Consider the following 11908-nt stretch of genomic DNA (forward strand, 5'->3'; position numbering starts at 1 on the left):
TGCTAGAGTCTGTAAGAGTTTGAAGAGACTAGAATTATTTTCACCTTGAGTGTTTAGCAGAACTTTCCAGTAACACTCTCTGGACTCAAAATTTTCTTTGTGGCAAATTTTTTAAAAAGTACTGCTTCATTTTATTTACCTAATTGAATATTATATTTGTTCTCGAGTTGGTAAGTTATAGTTTTCTAGGAATCTGTTCATTGTTCATTTCATCTCAATTTTCAAATTTACTAGGAAAAAGTTGTTCTTACTATCATATTTTTACCTTGTTAGTACCTGGAGCACCTGTGCTACCATCTCTCTCTTAATTCCTGATATTGGCTACTTGTACCTTTTCTCTTTTTATCCTTGATCACTATCACCAGAGGTTTGATAATTTTACTAGACTTTTCAAGAAACCAATTTTTGGTTTAGCTGATCATCCTGTTGCAGTATATAATTTTTTCCTGATTATTATTGTTTTCCTCTTACCTTTAAAAATTTTTTTTTTGGCTACTCTTTTTATAATTCCTTGAGATGGATGCATTTGATGTCATAATTATCCCTCAAGTACTGCTTTACTGCATACCACAAATTTTACTATGTATTGTTATTACACAGTTCAAAATATTTTCTAATTTCCATTATGATTTATTCATTGACCCAGATGCTATTTAAATGAGAGTTCTCAATTTGTAGGTGAGGATTTTAAAAGTTATCTTTTTGTTATTGAGTTATGATTTAATTTTATTGTGGCTAAAGAACATATTCTGTATGGTTTCAGACAATCTGAAATTTGTTGATACTTGTTTTATGGCCCAGTCTTTTGGTCAATTGTTCCAAACAAAAAAAACAAAAACAAAAACAAATTGTTCCAAACATACTCAAATGGAGTGTGTATTCTGCAGCTAGTGGGTACAAGGTTCTACACGTGTCCATGTGGTCAAATCTGTTAATTGTGTTTTAAAAATATTCTATATCCTACTGATTTTTCTGTTGGTTCCATTATTACTGAGGAGTGCGTTAGAATCCCGCTCTCTGATGATTGACCTATTCTCATTATTTTGTCCATTTTTGCTTTATATATTTTGAGGCTATGTTGTTAGATGCAAGCAAATTTAAAATGTTCACAAGTCTCTGGTGAATTAAGCCTTTTATCATTAAACATTTCTCTTTATATCTAGCAACGTTTTGGGGGCCTTAAATTATATTTCATTTAATTCTTACAGTTATATCAGCTTTATTTTGGTAAGTATTTGTACAGTATATCCTTTTCTATGCTTTTGCTTTTAGCTTTTTTATATTTTCTATGTATTAAGTAGCTCTTATAAATAATATTCAACCATACATGGATTTTTTAAAAATCCAGTCTGTCAATCTTTTAACAGGAGTATTTAGTCCCTATACATTTAATGAAATTACTGTTATGTCTAAGTTTACATCTACCATCTTATAATTCTGCACTCTTTATTTGTTTTACGTGTTCTATATTCCTTTTTCTCTCCTTTCATTCCTTTAAAATTATCATTTAATTTCCCTAAACACTAGTTTCAAAATAATACATTCTGTCTTTTAGTGATTATCCTAGAAAAAAAATTACCAACTAAGGTGACACATCTTAAAATTAACCAATACCTTTACTCACCTCATAAATAATACAAGACTTTAGAATAGTTTAAATCCATACAATCCTTCTTAACTTACATGGTTTTATTATTATGTATTTAAACTCTACCTTTCTTTAACACCAAAATACGTAATTGTTTATGCAGTCAACATGTGTTCAGATTTACCGCATATTTTCACTTTTTAGCTTTCTTATTTCTTCTTGCATCTCAGATATTCCATCTGGGGTCACTTTTTTCCTGCCTAAATGTTATCCTTTGGAATATTTTTCACTACGGATCTGCTAGTGGTGAGCTTCTTTCATTTTTGTCTAAAACTATATTTGACTTCATTTTTTCTTTTTTTTTCTTTTTTAAAATTATTTTCTTTCTTTATTTATCTTCCCTTCCCCCTCACCCCAGTTGTCTGTTCTGTGTCTATTTGCTGTGCCTTCTTTGCCCACTTCTGTTGTCAGCGGCACAGGAATCTGTTTCTTTTTGTTGTGACATCTTGTTGTGTCAGCTCTCCATGTGTATGGCGCCATTCCTGGGCAGACTGCACTTTGTTTTGTGCTGGGTGGCTCTCCTTATGGGGCGCACTCCTTGCACATGGGGCTCCCCTACACAGGGGACACCCCTGCGTGGCAGGGCACTCCTTAAGCACATAAGCACTGCGCATGGGCCAGCTCCACACGGGTCAAGGAGGCCCGGGGTTTGAACCGTGGACCTCCCATGTGGTAGACGAATGCCCTAACCATTGGGCCAAGTCCGCTGCCTGACTTCATTCTTGAAGTATGTTTTCACTGGTGATAAAATTGGTAGTTGTTATTATTAACAGTACACTGATCTTACTCTGGTTTCCCATTGTTACTTCTGAGAAGTCAGTTGTTATTAAAACTATTGATCCTTTGAGGACATCTGTCTCTTTTTTTTCCTCTAGCAGCCATTAAGATCTTCTCTTTGCCTTTGGCATGCTGCAAATATACAATAATGTATACAGGTGTGGATTTATTAATATTTATTCTACTTTGAATTCATTTATGGCTTCTTGAATTTTTGGAGTCTCTCATCAACTTTGGAAAATTGGGAAAATCTACCATTATTTCTTTAAATATTTCTTTTACCACCTTCACACTCTTCTTTCTTTTTGGGACTCAGACTAAATATAGATTAGAGCCTCTCACTCAGTTATCCATGTCTCTTCACCTCTTTTATATATTTCCCATCTCATCTCTTCACGGTGCATTCTGAACAATTTCTTTTGCCCTATATTCCACTATGCGCATTATTTCTCTATCCTGCTGATGCATTTACTTTTAATGCTATTCACTAAGTTTTGAATTTCTAGTTTTGCCTTTTGCAAAGTTTTTAGATTTTTTTAATCTAAAAAATATTTTTAGACCCTGCAGAAAATGTCAGTCTTATGCTTTCTATTAATAAAGCACATTTTTTATGTTTGTCTGATCATTCCAATATCACAAGTACTGATGGGTCTGTTTCTAGCGTCTCTTACTTCTGCTGGTTCTTGCTCATGGTATTTTGACTCCTTGGTTATACGTGACTATGTGCTACTCACTTTCCTCAAAAATATGTTGACAGGAATAATTTGAGGCCCTTAACGAATTTTTTTTTCACTACAGAAATTTTTGAGTGTGCTGTCAGAAGCTTAGGAACAATAGCAGTTTGGGGCTTTAAACTAAATTCATAATCCAAGGTTCTCTGGACCACCCAAGCAATAGTCTGCAAATGCAGAAATGAAGGTGAATTCACTTCTAGTTCTCCTTACCCTGAAGGTTTAACCCTTGCTTTCCCAGCTTAATGTGGATTCCCCACCTGGATGAGTTTTAATTTTTATTCTCCCCATCTAAGAAGCCATCAGATTAAAAATTTAATTTTGCAGGATTGTAAAATTTCCTTGAGGCTTCAGTGCTCTGGTTACTTCTCTGGATTCTCAATTTCCTTTCAATTATGGCTTCATAGAGCCTTACTATCTTGTGAGACCTTCGATGATGTTAAGACTTTAAACAATTCATCCAGCAGTTTTTTTGTTTTTTTTTTTGTTTTTTTTTTTAGTGAAAGTTTGGTGTCAATAACCTAATCTGGGGAAGCGGACTTGGCCCAGTGGTTAGGGCGTCCGCCTACCACATGGGAGGTCCGCAGTTCAAACCCCGGGCCTCCTTGACCCGTGTGCAACTGGCCCATGCACAGTGCTGATGTGCACAAGGAGTGCCCTGCCATGCAGGGGTGCCCCTGCGTAGAGGAGTCCCACGCACAAGAAGTGTGCCCCGTAAGGAGAGCCGCCCAGCAGCGATAGGAAGTTCAGCCTGCCCAGGAATGGTGCCGCACACATGGAGAGCTGACACAAGATGATGCAACAAAAAGAAACACAGATTCCCAGTGCCGCTGATAAGGATAGAAGCCGTCACAGAAGAACACACAGCGAATAGACAGAGAGAGCAGACAACTGGGGGGAGGGGAAGGGGAGAGAAATAAATAAAAAATAAATCTTTATATAAAAAATAACCTAATCTGACATTATGGACAACCTTATTTACTCTGTCTTCTTAGCTTTGCTTACTTTTTCTTCTTAGCACTTAACACTACCTGACATTATATTATGTATTTATTTGTCCACTAGGTAGGTTGTAAGCTCCATGGGTGCAGGTATTTTTTTTTGTTTTTTGTTCACTGTAATCTCCCCAGAACCGAGAACAGCATCTGGCAATACTGAGTATTCAGTATTTGTTGAATGAATGAATGAATGAAAAAGAGTGATTTTGCACACTTTCTGGGTGGTGATTATGGTGGGCAAAAGCAAGAGAACCCGTGTGGAGACCTTTCAAAGCACAATTCCAAATCCAGATCACAATTTACCACAGTGGAGAAGAGACCTCAAACCTGGTTGCCATTATTTCCCTGGATTAGGAGGTAGGCTGGGGGGTAGGTCCCACTTGAAATCCATGGCTTTTGTGGGACCTTTCCCCTGTCTCTGGGACTTGGACCCCTTCTCTACCCCTTTGCCTCTACCCATGTGACTCTGTCTCCCTCATTTCCTTTCTATTTGCTTTTGTCTCTCTGTTCACCTCTAGGGCTCTGTTCACCTCTGTCTCTGTGTCCATATCCTTCTCTGTTGTGTCTTGGTCATGGACTCCCTTTGTCTTTTTCCTCCTCTGTAAGATACAATTCCAACTGTTTCCGACTCGGCCTGCTGCCCTATTCTCTAACCTTGACTTCAGGACACCTGTCAGGCCAACCTCTGTCGGGATCACCAAGCCGCCTACCTCTGCCCCCCTTTCTTGTTTCTACACGCTGTTTCATCTCCACCCGCTCCACCCTTGTCCCGTCTACCTGCCGCCATGCTCTCTGCCTCTCTCATCTGTCTCCACAGCTCTGAGTGTGCTCACAGCCCCTCTCTGGTGCTGTCACCACTATCGCTCTCCATTCTGAGTTTGTGTTTTCTCCCCCATTTTGCTTCTGTTGCCTCCATCTGTCCCCCACTCGACTTCTGTCTTCTCTATTTCTGTCCTGGTGCCGTTTATCTCTGCCTTTGAACATTCTATCTCTGTCCCCGTCACCTCTATTTCTGCCCCTTCCAGCTCTCTCTGCCATTTTCCATCCTCTCTGCCCCTTCTCTAGATTAATTCACTCCTTATCTAATATTGTCTCCTGTATCTCTGACACAGTCACCTTTATCTCTGCCCTGTCCGAATTAGTTCCCTTTGCCTCTGTCACTGTTGCCTCCAATTTTGTCTCTGGCACCTTCTTTATTTTTATCACGTTTCCCTCTGTTACCCCTGTTATCGCTGTCCTCCCTCTGTCTCTGTCACTGCCCCCTCTCTTTATCATTTCTGAGTTTTTGTCCTCTCTATCTGTCACTGTCCTCCTTATCTCCTTGCCCCCTATCTCTGCCCTCCTGGTCTCCATACCAGGCCCCTTGGTTTCTGTCTCGGTCCCCAGTCCTCTCAGACTCCATTCCCTCAGTCTTTTTTGCAGCCCCCAAGGTCTCTTCTCTCCCCTGCAACTTTCGTCCCGATGCAACTCTGTTTTCCCTGTCATTTCCCCCGTCGCCTCTGGCTTTATCCTGTCACTGCTGAGGTCCCCTCTGCTGTCTTCTGCCTTTTTCCTGTCTCAGTGCCCTCCGCCTCCGGACCCTCCGCCTGGAGCTGCGGGCTCTTCCTGCCGCTCCATCTCTGTCACAAGCCTCTGTCCTTCCGACCTCAGCGGCTGTCCCTCGCCTCCGGCCCTTCCCCGGGCCTCATAATCATCTTCCTCAGCCACTTCCTACGCCGCCTTCGCTGAGGCTTCTCTCGCGTGCATGGAGGCCTCAGTGCCTCTGGAGACTTGTTTCTCCCACTCTGTCTCTGGACCAGGCTCTGGGGCTCTGTCCCTCAAAAGGGTCACGTGCCCTCCTGAGCATTTTTTGGGGAGAAACGGATCCGCCTCGACGCCCACCCGCCGTCAGTCAGGACCTCCCCACTCCCGCCTCACGCGCTTTCCCGCCTTTTATCTCCCCCTCGAACTGAAGATGAAAAACGAGCGCGTGCGCAGCAACCTCGGAATGAAGAAAAGGCGCGCGGGAGTCGCGCTTACGCACTGCGGCCACGGGCTGGGCAACCAGTGACGTCATGGGAGCGATGCTCCGCCTTATTGGCTGCCTCCTGTCAGCACGCGCTTGCGCAAAAAGGCGACCCTGTGTGGCCGTGCGCCAGGTGGCGCTCGTCGCTAGAGCGCCCTGGAAACCGGCTTGGAGAGGCTCGGGTCGTCATGGCAACTCTGCCCTCTCTGATTGGATATCTGCGAGAGTTGATCGTACCCGCTAATCCGATTGGATGCCTGACAAGTGGGATGCTTGTATCTGATTGGATGCCTGACAAGTGGGCTACTTGTATCTGATTGGATGCCAAGGATATTTGCGCTCCCTTCCTCTCAGCTGGTCTCTCCGTGCCGGATTTCTCCCGCGAACACTGGCAATGTGGAGACATAAACGGACTTGAGTCGCCAGGGACCTTGACTGTGCAGGCGAGGCCGTCTAGGCTGGGGTTCTCTCAGATACACGCTTCTCTGTCCCCGCACCAGGAGGCGCCACAAGTGTGCGGGGCGGTTGGAGGCCTTGGTGACTAGTTACGTCACTGGCGAGCCGCTGGTGATTGGCTACATCCCTCCCTAATAGGAAATAATTAGAATAAGCAAATTCATAGAATCAGAAATTAGAATACAGGTTACCAGGGGACAAGGTGGGAGTAGGGAATGGAGAGTGAATGCTTAAATTGTCCAGAGTTACTGTTTGGGGTGATGAAAAAGTTTTGGTAATGAATGGTGGTGATGGTAGAATAACTGAACGTAATTAACGCTTCTGAATTATATATTTGAAAGTGATTAAAAGGAGAAAGTTTAGGTTATATATTTATTATTAGAATAAAATATAATAAAAACCCCTAAGACTGTACAACACAGTAAACCCTAATGTAAACTGTGGACTATAGTTAATAGTACAATTTTAATAATATTATTTTGCCGGTTATAACAAATGTACCACAGTGATGTGTGTTAATAATAGGGTGGTATGTGGGAACTCTGTATTTATTACCTGCGTGATTTTTTTCTGTAAACCTACAACCTCTCTAATAAAATACTAGTAATAAAATGATTAGCTTATTTTGGAACACTTGAATGTGCAAAGGGCATTCACCTTTATTATTTCCTCTAATGTCCGTCATTGCCCCCACACGTGCAAACACAAATGGGCGTGGACACTTACTGCAGCTATGGACCCATGTAATGGTGACCTCTTCTTTCTGAGTATCTGACACCTGTTCCACCTGATCTTCCTATCACCCCTCCCTGTGCAGAACCTACTTTCTTTGGGTGGACCTGATCCCTTGCCAGGGTTCTCAGTGCAAGGACAAGAGTCCGGCCTGGCCAGTCAGAAAACGGACATGTGACCAACAATGGGCCAATGAGAGCTAACCTTGGGACTTGGTAGCCGTGGTTGGGAAAGAACCTCTCCCTTTCTGCGAGGGTGCTAAGAGGATAGGGTGCAGGCCTGTCACTGCTGAGGTGTCTCTTTGCCTCCGTGAGGGAAGAATGCTGTCTGAGAGGGAAGCCAAAAGAAAGAAAGTTAAGGACCAGGCACGCAAAGAGCTACATTTTGATGATTCACTTCAGTGTCTGGATCCAGCCATACCTGAAGCTAATATTATGGTTTAGTTATATAAGCTGATCAATTCCCTTTGTCGAAAAAAAATGTCAGATGACTTTTGAGATAGCAAGACTTCCTAGAAAGCTATAGTAGTTCAGGAAGGGTGTATTAGTGCAGGCACAAGGAAAGACAAATAGACCAGTGGAACAGGGCTGAAAAAACAGAAAGGGAAGTGGAGTTGGCTCAATGGATAGAGCATCTGCCTACCACATGGGAGGTCCAGGGTTCAAACCCAGGGCCTCCTGACTGGTGTGGTGAACTGTCCCTTGCGCACTGCTAATGTGCACAGGGAGTACCGTGCCATGCAGGGATGTCCCCTGTGAAAGGGGGAGCCCCACGTGCAAGGAATGTGCCCCATAAGGAGAGCCACCTAGTACGAAAAAAGTGCAGCCTGCCCAGGAGTGGCGCCGCACACATGGAGAGCTGACGCAGCAAGATGATGCAACAAAAAGAGACGCAGATTCCCAGTGTCTCTGACAAGAATACAGGGGGCACAGAAGAATACACAGTGAATGGACACAGACAGTAGAAAACTGGGGGGGTGGGAAGGGGAGAGAAATAAATAAAAAATAAATCTTTAAAAAAAAACAACAGGAAAAGACCCGCACTTGATTTATGACTTGATTTCTTGCAGTGCAGCAGGAAAAAGAATTTTTTAAAAAATAAGGTTGTCAGTAAATATCCATATGAAAAATAAATTAAAACTCTTTTTTTTAAAGGAGGTACCAGGGATTGAACCCAGGACTTCTTATGTGGGAGGCAGGCACTCAATCACTGAGCATCAGCTGCTCCCCAAGGATTATGGGTTTTGTTTTTGCTGTTGTTGTTGTTTTAGGAGGTACTGGGGATTGAACCTGGCAGGCTCCTCAGTAAATAGGGAATAAGCACTCAAACCATGAGCTACACGAACTCCCAATAAAAAGATTCTTGACCCCTACCTTACTCCATACACAAAAATTGACTCCCACTGGATTGCAGACTTAAATGCTCAAGCTTAAGCTATAAAAATTCAAGACAAAAACATTGGAAAATAGTTTAAGCATCTTCAGGGTAGGCAAAGATTTCTTAAGCAAGAAAAGAAAAAAAAAAGGAACTATTGGAAAAAAATATTGATAAAATGGAATATATTAAAACAAGAACTTCTGTTCATCAATTCCACTAAGTAAGTGAAAATACAAGTCACTGAGTGGGAGAAGTATATGCGTGTGTGTGTATATATATACACATACACAAAGGAGTCATATGCAAAATATAAAAAGAACTCCTACTACTCAATAAGAAAAGGCAAACAACCAAATAGAAAAATGGATAAATGATGTGAATTGGCACTTCACAGAAGAGGATATCTAAATGGCTAGTAAGCCTTGGGAAAGGTTTAAATTTCACTACTCACTGGGGAAAGGTACATTTAAACCACAACACCATACCATTACATGCCCCAGTCCCCAATCTCGCACCTTAAAAAGACTGACACTATTAAATGTTGGCAAGCAACTGAAACGCTGCTGGTGGGTGTATAAATTGAGACAGTGGCTTTGGAAAAGGGTTTGGCAATGTCTACTAAAGCTGAAATACACAATTCTAGCCGTATACCCAATGGGAAAGACCACCTTTCTTCACCAAATGGCAAAAACGAGACTGTTCCTAGCAGCTCCTTATGCCATAGCCCCAAACCAGAAACCACCCAAGTGCCAACCAACAGTAGAATGGATAGTTCAAGTATGTGGCAAAGACGATGCACAATCTACAACAACAACCAACAGCAGGCTTTACACAGGGCCAAAGAAGTTAGATACACAAGTCTACACACCATCGCATTGCACTTACACCAAGTTCAAATAACAGGCAAAAGCAAGCTATGGTGTCATAAATCAAGAGCGTGGTTGACTTTGGGGTGGAGCAACCAGAAGGGAGCGCGAGGGCTTGGGGAGCTGCTGGGGAGTCCTGTTTCATGCCCCAGGGGTGGGTTACCAGGCCGTGCTGGATTTGTGAGCTTTCAGGCCCTGCCCTGGAGTTGTACCTTTCCCTGCGTGTCAATTAAAAGGAATTAAAAAAAATTTTTTTTTAAAAAGCTCATTTTCTCTCCTTTACAAGTTGAAGAGTCCTGAGTAAAGCAAGTGGCCATGCTATATTGTTTCCCCTTCCATTTTTTCAAGGGGGAATTGTGCTGACTTGCCTGTTTTCCCTCCCCCACTACACACTGCGGTTATGGTTTTCTTTTAGCATTAAGTTCCTGGACCAAGAGAAATTCCACGTGGTCTCTTTTTGTTTGTTTTTTATTTTAGATTTATTTTATTTATTTCTCTCCCCACCCCCACCCCTGGGCCCTTTTTGTGCACTCTGTCTGCTCGTCTTTTTTTTTTTTTAAAGATTTATTTTTTATTTATTTCTCTCCCCTCTCCCCCCAGTTGTCTGCTCTCTGTGTCCATTCGCTGTGTGTTCTTCTGTGTCCACTTGTATTCTTGTCAGCGGCACTGGGAATCTGTGTCTCTTTTTTGTTGCATCATCTTGCTGCATCAGCTCTCTGAGTGTGCTGCACCACCCCCTGGGCAGGCTGCACTTTTGTCGCACTGGGCGGCTCTCCTTACAGGGCGCACTCCTTGCGCATGAGGCTCCCCTACGCGGGGGACACCCCTGCATGGCAGGGCACTCCTTGCGCGCATCAGCACTGCGCATGGGCCAGCTGCACACGGGTCAGGAGGCCCTGGGTTTGAACTCTGGACCTCCCGTGTGGTAGGCGGACGCTCTGTCAGTTGATCCAAATCTGCTTCCCTCTTCTTTTTAGGAGGCCCTGGGAACAGAACCTGGGAGCGCCCACATGGGAGGGAAGTGCCCAACTGCTTGAGCCACCTCTGCTTCCCTCCACGTGATCTTGATAAAAGAAATACCCAGTACCCAGAGAGTCTGGACTTGGAGCCCATCCGGGGGTGGGGTTCAGCTTTGAGGGCCTCCCTTTGGGTTAGCCCCCTCTGGGCTACCTCCCTCTGGGGAAGCCCTAAGTGCGTCTGCCTTTGCACCTAGGAGGGTTATGTCAGGAAGGTATATATATATATTTAAAACCTTTTCATTTTAAACAAGTTCAAACTGACAGGGAAGCTGCAAAAATAATACAAAACCCACACAGAGAGCACCAACATACCCCCCTGTGGCAGTCTGATATTATTGATAATTCCAAAAAGAAATATTGGATTATGTTTGTAAACTGGTCTTTTCCCCGCGGCACATTAGAGTGCATTGGATTCAGAGGTTTTGCTTTTACTTGATTAAATAATGATTAAGGCTTTGATTGGGCCATGTCAGTAGGACCAAGGGGGCGGGGGTTCACGGAGAAAATTACACGGCAGAGCAGAGGAGTTAGTTGGAGTTTTGAGCTGGAGCCTGGGAAGTAAACACACAGGAGAAGAACACAGAGGAATAGAGACGGCTCCACAGATGCGGCAGGGGCCCCAGGAGGAGAGATGAGCCGTTGACTTTGTGGAAAGAAACAAGCTTGAGCCCAGAGAGAATTTAGCCTGAGAGAGAGACAGAGTCTGGAGAGCCCGATGGCCTACAGCTGGTATTGGGAGAAGCCGGGACACGGAGCCTTGCGGGGAAGAGGGAGGCTGAACGTCAGCAGCCATCTTGCTCCCACACGTGGCAACAGACTTGGGTGAGGGAAGCACCTTGTACTTTATGGCCTGATAACTGTAAGCTTCTGCCCTGAATAAATACCCTTTATAAAAGCCAACAGATTTCTGGTATTTTGCATCAGCACCTCTTTGGCTGACTAATACACACCCGATGACCCAGGTATCCAGATCCACCAACTTTTAATGTTTTACTACATTTGCATTTCATTCATTTTCTTTCATCTACCTATCTACCTACCTACCTGTAATTTTCTACATATTTGAGAGTAGGTTATATACATCATGCTCCTTCAGCACTTCATACTTGCAGGTACATTTCCTAAGAACAAGGATATACAACTTACGTAACCATTTTAGGTACCGTTCTCAAATTCCAAGAAATTTACCCTTGATAGAAAGCTTATAGTCTATATTCCAGTTTTCTCATATGTCCCAATAACATTCTTTTGAGCTCTTTCTCCTCCACTATTAGATCCAGTCCAGGATGATGTATTTCA

Source organism: Dasypus novemcinctus, chromosome 18 (assembly GCF_030445035.2).
Source record: "Dasypus novemcinctus isolate mDasNov1 chromosome 18, mDasNov1.1.hap2, whole genome shotgun sequence".
Classification (NCBI taxonomy): Eukaryota; Metazoa; Chordata; class Mammalia; order Cingulata; family Dasypodidae; genus Dasypus; species Dasypus novemcinctus.